We start from the raw sequence: 13,870 nt of genomic DNA on the forward strand, positions 1-13,870 counted from the left end.
GCTCACATTTTAACGATGATGGCAGAATTCTCCGTGGTGCTGCCGAGGGTGAAGGCATTTTCCAAAATTGAGGAGAATTTAATCCGCTCAGAATGACAGAAATTCCAAATTCAATAACTTCCCAGATCTTCCATGTGTTGAAATGAATGTTAATAAATTCCGCTGGGCTGTGTAAGGGGTGCCCATGTCCCCCAGGACAGATTATCTTTCCTGTTCTCCACACAGGGAGCTGTTTAACACCCAGGCAGTAACAATAAAACCCAATGTTCAACACTGTCAGATATATGAAACATTTTACACCAGAATCACAGACAATATCTCTGCAATAAAACAAGACATTGATTTCCAATCCACATTGATCTCTCTGCCTCTACCTGCCTGTAAATGAATCTGATCCATCGCCAAACTTCACAGCCTGTGGTTTTCCGTGCTGGATTAGCGCGAGGAAAGGAGAGATGTAGTTACTGCGAAGAATGAAGATAGATGGGTGACAGTGAGAAGGGCTGGGAGGAAGCAGTCAGTACAGGGATACCCTGTGGTCTTTCCCCTCGGCAACAAGTCTACTGCTTTGGATACTGTTGAGGGGGACGATCTACCAGTGGTAAGCCGCGGCGACCGGATCTTCAGCACTGAGTCCGTCCCTGTGGCTCAGAAGGGAAGGGGGTGGGGGGCGGGGGAGGGGAGCAGGAGAGCAATAGTTATTGGGAACTCGAAAGTTAGAGGGACAGATAGGAGGTTCTGTGGCAACGAAAGAGACTCATGGATGGTATGTTGCCTCCTGGGCGCCAGAGTCCGTGACTTCTCAGGCCGTGTTTTCAGGATCCTTAAGGGGGAGAGGGAACAGTTCACAACTCATGGTACATATCAGTACCAACAACTTGGTAAGAGAAGGGACGGGGATTTAAAACAGGAATTTAGGGAGCTAGGGTGGAAGCTGAGAGTCAGGACAAACCATGTTGTCATCTCTGGTTTGTTGCCAGTGCCACGTGCTACCAAGTTGAGGAACAGGGAGAGAGTGCAGATCAACACGTGGCTACAGGGATGGTGTAGGAGGGAGGGTTTCATGGATAATTGGAGCACATTCTGGGGAAGGTGAGACCTGTACAAACAGGACGGTTTGCACCTGAACCAGTGGGGCACCAATATCCTGGGAGGGAATTTGCCACGGCTCTTTGGAGGGGATTTAAACTAATTTGTCAGGGGGATAGGAAAACGAGCTGTGGTCCAGAAGCCAGTGTTGAGTGTAGTGAGGTACTGAGGAGGGTATCAAGGTCGCACGAGTGTACAGGCAGACAGGAAGGTGGGCTGAAGTTTGTCTACTTCAATGCAAGGAGCACACAGAATAAGATAGGTGAACTTGGAGCGTGGATTGGGACTTGGGGCTACGATGTTGTGGCTATTACGGAGACACGGTTAGAACAGGGACAGGAATGGTTGTTGGAACTTCCGGGTATAGATGTTTCAGTAAGAGTAGGGAAGGTGGTAAAAGAGGAGGAGGAGTAGCATTGTTAATCAAGTATAGTTTAGCGGCTGCTGAAAGGCAGTTCGAGGGGAATCTGCCTCCTCAGGTAATATGGACTGAAGTTGGAAATCGGAAATGAGCGGTCACGTTTTTAGGAGTTTTCTGTAGGCCCCCAAATATCAATAGAGAAGTGGAGGAAGAAATTGCAAAACAGATTATGGATAGGTGTGGAGGTCACAGTGTAGTTGTCGTGGGTGACTTTAACTTTCCAAACATTGATTGGAGCCTTTATAGGTCGAATAGTTCGGATTGGGCAGTTTCTGTACAGTGTGTGCAGGAGAGTTTCCTGTCACAATATGTGGATAGGCCGACAAGTGGTGGGGCCACATTGGACTTGGTACTGGGTAACGAACCGGACCAAGTGTTAGATTTGTTTGTGGGAGAGGACTTTGGAGATAGTGACCACAATTCGGTGTCTTTCATTATTGCAATGGACAGGGATAGTGCCATACGACAGAACAACGTTTGTAATTGAAGGAAGGGTAATTATGATGCGATTAGGCAAGAATTAGGGAGCATAAGAAACTGGGAACAGAAACTGTCAGGGAAAGGCATAAATGAAAAGTGGAGCTTGTTCAAGGAACAAATACTGCATGTCCTTGATAGTTATGTCTCTGTCAGGCAGGGAGGAAATGGCCAAATGAGGGGACCATGGTTCACAAAAGAGGTTGAATGTCCTCTCAAGAGGGAAAAGGAATCGTATGTAAGGATGAGAAAACAAAGTTCAGTTGGGTCACTTGAGGGTTACAAGGTAGCAAAAAATGAGGTTAAAAAAGGGCTTAGGAGAGCCAGGAGGAGGCATGAGAAATCCTTGGTGGAGCGGATCAAGGAAAACCCCAAGGCTTTTCACTCTTATGTGAGAAATAAAAGAATGACCAGGATGAGGTTAGGGCTGGCCATGGAGTCAGAAGAGATAGCAGAGGCGATGAACTAATACTTTTCTTCAGCGTTCACCAAGGAGAGGGACCATGTTTTTGAGGATGAGAGGATGATACAGGCTGATAGGCTGGAGGAGGTAGATGTTCTGAGGGAAGATGTATTGGCAATTCTGAAAAACCTGAGGGTCAATAAATCCCCTGGGCCAGATGGGACATATCCTAGGATTCTTTGAGAGGCAAGGGATGAGATTGCCGAGCCTTTGGCTTTGATCTCTGGGTCCTCAATATCTATGGGGATAGTGCCAGAGGACTGGAGAGTGGCGAATATTGTTCCTCTGTTCAAGAAAGGGAATAAGAATGACCCTGATAATTATAGGCCGGTTAGTCTTACTTTGGTGGTTGGGAAGTCAATGGAAAAGGTCCCGAGGGATAGGATTTATGGCCATTTGGAAAGATGCAGCTTAATCCAGTATAGTCACCACGGATTCGTTATGGGTAAGTCTTGCCTCACAAATTTGATTGAATTCTTTGAAGAGGTAATTAATGTGTGGACGAAGATAGAGCAGTTGATGTCTTATACATGGATTTTAGCAAGGTGTTTGATAAGGCTCTCCATGGTCAGCTCATGAAGAAAGTAAGGAGATCTGGGATAGAGGGAAATTTGGCCTTTTGGAGAAGTAACTGGCTATGTCATAGAAGACAGAGGGTGGTGTTGGATGGAAAAGTTTCAGACTGGAAGGCAGTTACCAGCGGTATATCACATGGATCAGTGCTGAATCCTCTGCTTTTTGTGATTTTTATCAATGACTTGGAGGAGGGGGCTAAAGGTTGGGTCAATAGATTTGCTGATGACACCAAGATTGGTGGAGTAGTGTATGAGGTGGAAGGCTGTTGTAGGCTGCAAAGAGACATTGATAGGATGCAAAGCTGGGCCGAAAAAAACGGCAGATGACATTTAACCCTGATAAGTGCAAGGTGATTCGTTTTGGTCGATCAAATTTGAATGTGGTTTATAAGGCCAACGACATGGTTCTGAGGAATGTGAATGAACAAAGAGATCTTGGGGCTCATGTCCACAGATCTCTGAAGGTTGCCACTCAAGTGGATAGAGTCATAAAGAAGATCTACAGTGTGTTCGTGTTTATTAATGGTGGTGGTGGGGGGGGGTGTTGAGTTTAAGAGTAGTGGGGGTTATGCTGCAACTGTACAGGACCTTGGTGAGACCACATTTGGATCATTGTGTGCAGTTCTGGTCACCTCACTATAAGAAGGATGTGGAAGCATTGGAGAGAGTGCAGAGGAGATATACCGGGATGCTGCCTGGTTTGGAGGGTAAAACTTACGAGGAAAGGTTGAGGGAGCTGGGACTTTTCTCTTAAGAGTGGAGGAGGATGAGAGGCGACTTACGAAAGGTTTATAAGATGATGAGGGGAATAGATAGAGTGGACGTTCAGAGACTATTTCCTCAGGTGGATGTAGCTGTTATTAAGGGGCATAACCATAAGGTTCATGGTGGGCGATATAGGAGGGTTGTGCGAGGTTTCTCTTTCATATTTCTCTTTCTGTGGTTCCTCTGGGGAAGTGTCTCAAGCCATTAGCACTGTGTGTCAAAGCAGTGAAGGGATCTGTCTCGTCTCGTCTGTCATTCTAGGAAGTAGTTTTTATCATCTTTTATCAGGAAGAGGTAAAGATATTAGAGAGCAAATGTTAAACGGCAGATATTCGGTTTGGTGGAATTCGACTCATTAATCAAGAGGAGGGGGCTGTAGAAACTGCGAGTCTGTGCTGGATAAAGGAGGGAGTGTGGTGATCTTACTGAAATATTCATGCTTCAGAATGAAAGGGAGATTGCAAACATCCAGAGTCGAGATTGAAGTAGGTGTAGCTTTAAATCTAGAATAGGGAGGGTGACAAGGCAGTTTGGAATGAGTGAGGTTGAGTTTTTGAGTGACTCCAGTGAGGTAATGAACCAGTGAACGCACCGCTCAGTCTGTGAATTTGATCAGAAACCCAATCCATTCTCAGAGCTGATTTTAAGAACAATATCATAGTCCAGTTTCCCACTGGTTTGCAGTGTGGGATAATGTTCTGTGGCTCCTGAGGAGGGAACAGGAGACAAGAAATCCTCCTCCCAACTCTGTTGACTCGGGGCCGTAGGATGCATGATCATTCAGTGGGGATGAGAGAGAGCAAGGAGAGTCGAGCAGCAGTGAGAAAGACAAATCACCTGCTGGTCACAGAGAAATCATTAAAAACTGCCTTCACTCCCACAGTGTGACGCAAATTCCTTCAGAACCAGTGAATATGTTTGCGGAACAATCACTGCTGTAATGCAGGAAATGTAAAAAACAATTTCCAAAGAGCAAGCTCCCAGAAACAGCATAATGATGAAGTTTGATGATGTTGTTTCAGTGTAAATATTGGGCAAGAAACAGAGGGAACAAACTGCTTACCTGATTTCTGATGGGAATTTCCAGTGGTCGATTAAGATCAGTGATTAGAATATTCTGTTCCTCTGAGCGGAGCATCGCAATCCAATGGAAGATCAAATTTGTATTGAGTCTTCAGGTGTGAGATTTTTGCCTATATGAGTACACTGGCTATCTACTTTGAAGCTGCTACACAATTGCAAGGGCTGGATCTCTGCCTTTCTACACATTCTGTTCAGTCATCTGAGTTGCGACTCATCTTCCCACAATTATATGATTTTTCCTTAAATTTAATGTTCGCTTTAACTTCTTTAGTTAACCACAGATGGTGGATCATCCTTTCGGGATTTTCTTGCCTTGAATCTACCTCTGGATTTGCCACAACTACTCAAGGTTGATCCCTCTCTCTCGATGTTTAGTTTGAAGCCCTCTTTACTTCCCTCGTTAAGTGAATTGCAAGAACACTCATCTCAGCATAGTTTAGGTGTAGATCATTCAAACAATAAAACCTTACCATCCCCAAAACTGGTACAATGCCCATGATCGAGAGGCACTCCTCCCACACCAGTCTTGGAACATTCATCTCTGCAATCTGCAATTCCCTCTGCCAATTTGCAGCTCAGGTAATAATCCAGAGATTATTACCTTTGAGGTCCTCCTTCTTAGTTAGGTACTTAGCCTCTCATGCTGATTATGTCCTCACAGATATCTGAAATATCCCTGTTTGCATGACCCCATTTGCCCACTTCTGTCCCCAACAGAAGCAGCCTGGAGGGACTGAATGGCCTACTCCTGTTCCTAATGTTTGTGTTCCTGTAATTTAAATATTATTTGGCATCTTACAGGCTCACATTGTGTACAACCTGTGCGGTGACATCTACGTACTGCTTCATGGAAATATCGCTTCCCACCCGATCTCCCTGCAGCTTTCTCTCCTCCCTCTTTCTTCCCTCACTCCTCAACCTTGACCTTTCCCCCCACTCTCTTTCTCACTATCTGTCTTCCCTCTCTTAAATTCTACCTCCCCACCACCCCTCTATCCACTCGCTTTCTCTCACTTCCTTCTACTCAACTCTCTCCTTCTCCACCCATCTTTCCCTACACCGATGCTGTCTTATTTTTCCCCCCGGCACTCACCTCCCACTATGCCCTTCTCTTGCCCGATTTAGCTTCCTCTCTCTTTCTTACCTCAATCTCTGTCTCCCATTCTCCACAATCACTCCCTCACCCTAACTTGCAAGAATCTGTTCTTCCCATTCTCTATCCCGAGTCTCCACACACTCACTCTTAGTTCCTCCCTGCTCTCTCTCTACCTTTGCATACTATCCTTTTCCCTTTCCTCATCATACTGCTATACCTCTTCCCTTCACCATCCCATCTCTCTCTCTATTGTTTCCCTCTCCACCACATTTTTCCCTGTCCTATTTCTTTCCGGTCCTCTTTTACACATTTTCTCCTCTCTCGCACTCTCTCTCTCATACACCATCATGTTGTTCCTCCCAAGGTCCTGTTCGCACCACTTGCCCTTCTTTCTTACAGTCTTCCGCTTTTGTGTTCACCCTTCTACTCTCTCTCTTACGCACACTCTTCCACTCTCCCTGCCATGCCAAACCCTGTACCTCCCATCTTATTATGTCACAACATCCGACACTATCTGCCACTCAGTTGCTCTCTATATACTGCCCTGTGGTTCTCACCCACTACCCCAATCTCATCTCATTGTTTCTCTTGCTTCCACAAACAAGCATTCCCAATCGCATCTGACCTCCCCCTCATCCTGCTCTCCATTTCCCTCTTTACACTCTAGCTCCCTCCACTCCCTTTCACTGCTGAGCTGTTTTCTCTTATCTCAACTGTACCATTCTACCTCCTTCTCTTTCCCCCTCCCTATAACCCTGTCAACCCCCTCTCGACACTTCCTTGCCTCTCCCTTCTGTTCGCTCCACATTTCTCTCCCTTCCACCGCTCACCATTCCTGGTCTCATGCTCCCCTCCCTCTCATTTCCTCTCTTCTCCCCCTCAAAACCTCTCTTCCTCATTTCTCACACTCCCTCCTCTCCCCACACCCTTTCTCTAAATCACTAAGTCTGTTATTTTAAAATTCCTCCAGCTCCAGCCTTTCTCACTCTGGATCCGAACACAGCGAAGCCCTGGCTCATCCTGACTGAGGACTGGACCATTGTGAGACTCGGAGACAACCTGGAAAGATTTGAACCCTCGGAATATGTCCTGGGATCAGAGAGATTCACATTAGGGAGACATTACTGGGAGGCGGAGGTGGGGGTGAAGGAGGTGGATTGTGGGAGTGGTCCGGGAGTCGATGAACAGGAAAGGAGGAATAGACCTGAGCCCTGAGTCCGGATTCTGGGCTGTGGGACTGGAGTATGGAAGACGCTATTTTGTCCTCACCTCCCCCTCACAAGCGCCACCCCCCCGCGACCACCACCACCACCGCCCTCCTCCACCCCCCGCCCCCCGACCACCACCACCACCACCACCTCGAATGTGAATTCCTGGAAGATCGGAGTTTTTCTGGACTATCAGGGTGGACAGGTGTCCTTTTACAGTGCGGACAACATGTCCCATCTCCACACTTCCACCCACACTTTCAGTGAGAGAATCTTTCCCATCTTCAGTCCGAGATGGAATTTCGACGGGAAAAACTCGGAGCCGCTGACAATCTGCGGGATTAAAGGTCGATAACAGATCCATCCCATAATTTCACACCGTCTCCCTGCCTCCTGCCATCTGTAAACTGATGGAACCGGTTCGTATTGTGGTTATTATATAGAATTATAATTTACACTGGGGGCTCCATGATTACATTTGTAAAATGATTCTTCAAACAAAGCAATCTGAGAACCGCTGGAATAGAAACAGTTTTTCTCAAAGATTCCACAGTTCATCATCCAATCCAAGAAGCAGAAACTCAACATGTTGTTTGTGTCTGTCACTGAGTGAAGGAGGCGGGATTCCGGGGAATGGAGAAGCCGACTGGCCGGAGCTCCTGTCACTCTGAGTGAAGGAGGCGGGATTCCGGGGAATGGAGAAGCCGACTGGCCGGAGCTCCTGTCACTCTGAGTGAAGGAGGCGGGATTCCGGGGAATACAGAAGCCGACTGGTCGGTGCTCCTGTCACTCTGAGTGAGGGAGGCGGGGTTCCGGGGACTAGACAAGCCGATGGGTCAGTGTGGCTGTCATTTACATTGAGGGGGCGGTTCAGGGAGGGACTGTCGATTGGTCGCTATAACTGTCAATCAGAGAAGAAGCGGGTGATCTTGGCATCGGAATTGGCCTGGTCACTGAGACTGAGGGAAGCGGGGTTCATGAAGCTTAGAAGGCGATTGGTTCTCGATCCTATCATTCTGAACCAGAAGACCTATTTTTGGGGAATCTGAGGGGCGATTGGTCAACCTGACTGTCAGTCATCGTGAGAGAGGCGGGATTTCAAGTGTTCCGTAAGACGAGTGGTTGTTGTGTCTTCCGATTACCGGGCGGGTTTCCGAGCAGTGGGGAAGCCGATTGGTCAGAGTGACTTCAGGGAGCCGATCTGCGGCATGTGGAGGCCGACTGCTCAGCGCTGCCGTCACTCAGACTGAGAAAGGCGGGATTCCTGTTATCCCGGAAGCCGAATCGCCCTACCCGCTGTCATTGAGACTCACGGGGTCGGGACCTCTGCCAATTGGGGAGGTGGAGTGACCGGAGCGCCTGTCACTCATCTGAAGGAAGAGGGGTTTGCGGAAATTGGAGGTGATTGGCTGCATCTCTCGTCCCTCTGTGCGGGAAATAGCTGTCTCCTGGTTTTCTGAACTGTAATTAGTGAAGACCGCTGTCAGTCAGAGGGTTTCGGGCGGGTTTCTACAGATCCCCGAAGCGGATTGGTTAGATGTCCTGTCAATCAGATGGTATTCGGGGGCGGAACTCGGCATATCATAAGAACATAAGAAATAGGAGCAGGAGTAGGCCATCTAGCCCCTCGAGCCTGCCCCGCCATTCAATAAGATCATGGCTGATCTGACGTGGCTTAGTTCCACTTTCCCGCCTTCTCCCCATAACCCTTAATTTGGTTCATTATTGTCACATGTATTAGCATCCAGTAAAAAGTATTCGCTGGGGCTCCTTGATGCCACACTGGGTGAAATGCTGCCATGATGTTCAGGGCAGTCACTCTCACTCCACCTCTGGAATTCAGCTCTTTGCTCTGGCTGGGGGAGATGTTCAGTTCGGCTTCCTCAGGCGCACTGGGCTCCGCATCTCACGGCAGCCTCTTTGCAAACTCTCAGGAGGCCACGGAATTGAGTGAAACTAGACATCCCTTGAGAAAGTTTTGGCCTCATATGAAAGGAGGAGTTGAATGAGCGCCCATGATGCGGCTCTGGGCGGCTGAGGGGGGAAAGCGGGCGCGCGGGAGGAAAAGCTCCGCCCAGAGCGCGAGGAGCAGCCGCGCTCTGACCTCCCACCCAAGGTCAGAGCGCGGGAAGAGGCGCGGCTCTGATTGGAAGATCAGACAGCGTCAGCGGGGGCAGGGGGAGGGGCTTGACTCAGCACGGCATCACGTGATGGGAAGCGCGTGTTGGGGAGGGGAGCCAGGGAAAGAACGCGGAGCCCCGGGTTTAGAAAGAGACAACGTCCCAAATTCAGCTGATTCAGCTTTCCAACCACATTCTGTGATCCTGAGTGTCACTGATTCACCAGCTCCATTCACACGTCACACACACTGATTGACAAACACAATGCAACGTTACATTGCGCTCTTTATCTGGTTATTCCTCTGTTCATATCATTCCTGCTCAAAACACAGGAAAAATCATCAGATTATCCCCAGTCTGACGTGTAAGGCATGGTTACAGTGGATTAACCAGGGTTCAATTAAATACAGTCCTGATGCTGCCCACAAAATAATTATTAAAGTAATTGTCAAAAGTTGATTTGAGCCACAGAGACAAACCTATTTACCAGTTATCGAAAAACGGCGTCAATCTCAATATTCAAAGAGTATCTTAAAAGAGGGGAGAGAGGTCGGGAGGTTTTAGTGGAACAGCGGCCTTAGGGCCGGGGCAGCTGAAGACACAGCCACCAATGTTGGAGCAAAGGGAATCAAGGTTTACAAGAGGCAGAATTGGAGCAGGTCAGAGATCTTAATAAGTTATCGGGCTGGAGGAGTTTACAAAGATAGGGAGCAGCGAGGCCAAGGGAGGTGATTTGAACGCAAAGATTTGTTGCGGGAACTGGATACATAATCAGACACACTTCACACCTCACGCACACCCAAACCCGTGTCCCCATCACAAATACAGACAACATTCAGAAAACACTGAAACAGACAGGGAGATGATCCATTAATTTCACTGTCATTCAAGGTGAAAACTGTGTTATTGACCGACAGAAAATTATCCAACAACAGAGTCACAGACAAGGCCGGAAGGAATAACGGAATGGGGTAAGGATTGGGAAAGGACGCCAGTTAGAATAATCCCCACATCTCGTAACATAACAGAACCGCCACCGGAATAGAGGAAAGTCAGGAAACCGACTAACTTGTTCCGTTCTGTTCACAAGTATTAGACGGATGCCGGAACTCTTATTTCTCAGTAAGAAGTCCCACAACACCAGGTTACAGTCCAACAGGTGAAGGAGCAGCGCTCCGAAAGCTCGTGATTCCAAATAAGTTTGAGTTTAACCCGGTGTTCTGAGATTTCTTACTGTGTCCACCCCAGTCCAACGCCGGCATCTCCACATCTTAATAACAGCTGCCGACTCACCAAGGCCCTTTATAGGATCATTGAATAGAATCACAGAATCCCTGCACTGCAGAAAGAGGCTATTCGGCCCATCGAGCATTCGCCAGCAACAATTCCACGCAGGCCCTATCCAAGTATTTACCCTGTTAATCACACACTAAGGGGCCATTTAGCATGGCCAATCAACCTAACCCGCTTACGGCTGGACTTTGGGAGGAAACTGGAGCATTCCTACGCAGACACGAGAACGTGCAAACTCCACACAGGCAGTTACCCGAGGCTGGAATTGAACCCGGATCCCTGGCGCTGTGAGGCAGCAATGCTAACCACTGTGCCACCGCGCTTCTGTCTATTTACAGTGAGAATTCTTTGCTCTGAAATTCCAATTCCTTTGTAATAGACCGAAAGTCAGGAGTTAACAGTGACCCGAGTCAACGATTTAAAATATAAAGAAATATTTTAGGTGGGAAACACGAGGCTTGTGATTGATTTTTTTAGTGCTGTCTCTGAGGCGCTCTGTTGAGTCCAAGGAAGTTTGCAGAGTGAGTTGACCCTCACATCATTTTGCCCGGCAGAGGGAATCCCATTGCGATATTGGCTGGAGTTCCAGACAACCCGCGAACCCAGGCGGGAGTAACTCTGGCTCTCTTGGGCGGGTTTCCCTGGAGAATGAATTCTGGCGAGCTGTCTCTGTGGAGTTTTCTCCTGTTTTTAGCGACCACAGCGACAGTCGCTCCTCCCCGTTGGCTTCCGCTGGTAAACTCAGTAATCCGCTACTGAGGGACTCAACGACTAGGGAAAAGTACGAGACGGCCGCGATCTGCGTGGATCAGAGGCTGAGTCTCAAGATGGTATCAAGGAATGGGAATCCCGTTGTTGATGGTTCAGAGCGGCTGGGATCCGTCCCGGATAAACAACTTTCCCCGCAGTGGCGTCTGTAGCAGCGCAATGTGCAAAATGTCAATGTCACCGCCACACATGTTCCAGCTCTCCGGAGCGAGTAACAAGATCTTCCGTAACTCCAACCCAAGAGGAGATCTTGAGACCCCCCCCCCATTGCTACCAGCCCTGTTGGCAGCTGAGTTCGGGTCCCAGAGCAGGAGAGGCAGCCAACCCAGTGGCGGTCGACACTGTTATCGAAGAGTGGACGGCCCATCCACCGGAAAATGCGAACTTTGTAACAACACAAATCTCCTTTTAGAAGAAATATCGCGTTTCCAAGAAGGGAAGGGGAACTCCGGCCAATGGAGCGGCAATTGACACAAATGGAGAAACATCCGAGACGACCACCTTCATGGAAGGGGTCACTGTCGAGCCGAATTATGACCCAGCAACAGTCAGAGAGGTGATCACCCATTACCCCCATTGATGGGGTTGTTCTGCGGCTCCTGTAACACCCTCCTCCGCACGATCGGCTTCTCCGACATCCACATGACCAAAGTGCCCCAGGTTATAAACATCAGAACCAGGTGTTGGCTCTGCGGTAAAACAGGAGACTATCAATCCATTGCCTGGCACTGCCCTCAGTGTAGCGGAGAAAGGTAACCTGTAACAGTCGGGGAATACCAAAGCAGCGAGTGCGAGCTCAGCTTCACCACCAGGTCTGGGCTGAGCCAGCACGACAGGCAGATACATGTCGCTTTGCGCAACCAGAAGCGCCTGGAAGCTCTTCAGGTCAATTCTAAGCCGGGGATCTGTGCCTGTAAGTGAACCCCGGAGCAAGTTACACTCCTGAGGGAACTCGAGCCGACATTTGCAGGATGCCGGTACACCAATAAGGAAATCGCAAGCATCCTTCAAACTGAAACACCCAAATAAACCTCAGACAGATAAATAAATACAGCATTCCAAATGAAACCATCTCGTCTCATGAACAACTTACTTTTTTGAAGTAAGCTGTATCCCACAAGTTCATCCCTAACAAGGGGGAGATATCAAACGGTATCAAATCATATCAGTGATGCGAGGCAGCAAACAAAACCATCGCCCACATTTCGGTTGTTGCCCGTTTGTAAAGAACGCAAAAATTAAACACCACAGCAAGGGATTCCAACAACTACACCGAGATGTCAGGAAGTACTGCTCAACATCTTACAAGGAGCCAAGACTAGTGGCCAAGGACGGCTCCTTATGGAAACCTGACACAACACGCACGGTCGATCAGAGAGTTACAGTGGTGGGTGTCACAGTGCGGTACGAAGACGAATACAAGGCACTGAGTTGTGCGGGACTTAAAACGGCACAAATACAGCCACCTGGGATCGGAGGTGAAGGAATTGCCGGGAGGTTCTGAGCCTGAGTACTTAGGCTTTGTGCTGAGCGCCAGAGGGAAATGGCTGGAAATGAACAACACCTTACTAACATTCCTATTTTACAGAGTAAACAATTTCTCAGCAAGAACAGTGTCAGGGAAAAGGACGGAGAGTAACAACGGGGAAAGCTCTATGAAATGGCGGAAGACAGGAGAGGTTAAATGTCTGAAAGTGTAACGGTGCAAAGTATAAGAGAATGGGGAATGGGACTGGTGAAGAAGCATAAGGTGGTTCCAGAGCAGTGTTAATGGTTACAGCAGAATGGTAACGGTGGTTAGAATCTGAAGTTCCTGAATTCAATGCTGAGGCTGAAAGGCTGGAAAGGACAGAATGGGAATATTCCTAATTCCTGTCAGGAACAACGAACACTGCATTACCAGAACTGTGTATAAGCGGCTGTTGGAAAGAGAGACTTGTCGATGTCCTTTTAGAAATAGTTAATCAGTTAACAGTGATCTCAGTGAATGAGGAATAATAATTATATCAGAACGAACCTTAGATGGAACATATCGAGGTCATGGTTGATTTTATTGCGTTGAGCGACTCTGTGATCCTCTGGGGTGTCTGAATGAAATCCTTGGAGAGCTCAGTGTCCAACATTTCGTCCGGCAGAATGAATCCCATTGCGATATTCATCAGATGAACAGACAAACCGGGAGTGCAGCAGATTGGAGTTGACTTACACAAGGCAGGGTCTTGATACCAGGCCTGCAGCGATCCTGTTCAGTTCCTGAGTTCTCCAAAGACTTGTGCTCCACGATTACTGTTGTTTACTCCCGCTATCAGCACAACAATTTATACTTAAATATGTTCATTGCGGGTTTCTAAACCAACTAAATATAGCAGCATGTATTCAGTTATTGCAGAATTTTACTGCGTAAATCCTTCTCACAGAATTGTGAATATTAATGTGACATTCTCCTGATAATCTTTGTCACTAATAGTCAGGGAACATCTCATCAAACAATGGGATTTACTGAATGGGATTT

This window comes from Carcharhinus amblyrhynchos, chromosome 9, assembly GCF_965287045.1.
Source record: "Carcharhinus amblyrhynchos chromosome 9, sCarAmb.v2.hapA, whole genome shotgun sequence".
Taxonomy (NCBI): domain Eukaryota; kingdom Metazoa; phylum Chordata; class Chondrichthyes; order Carcharhiniformes; family Carcharhinidae; genus Carcharhinus; species Carcharhinus amblyrhynchos.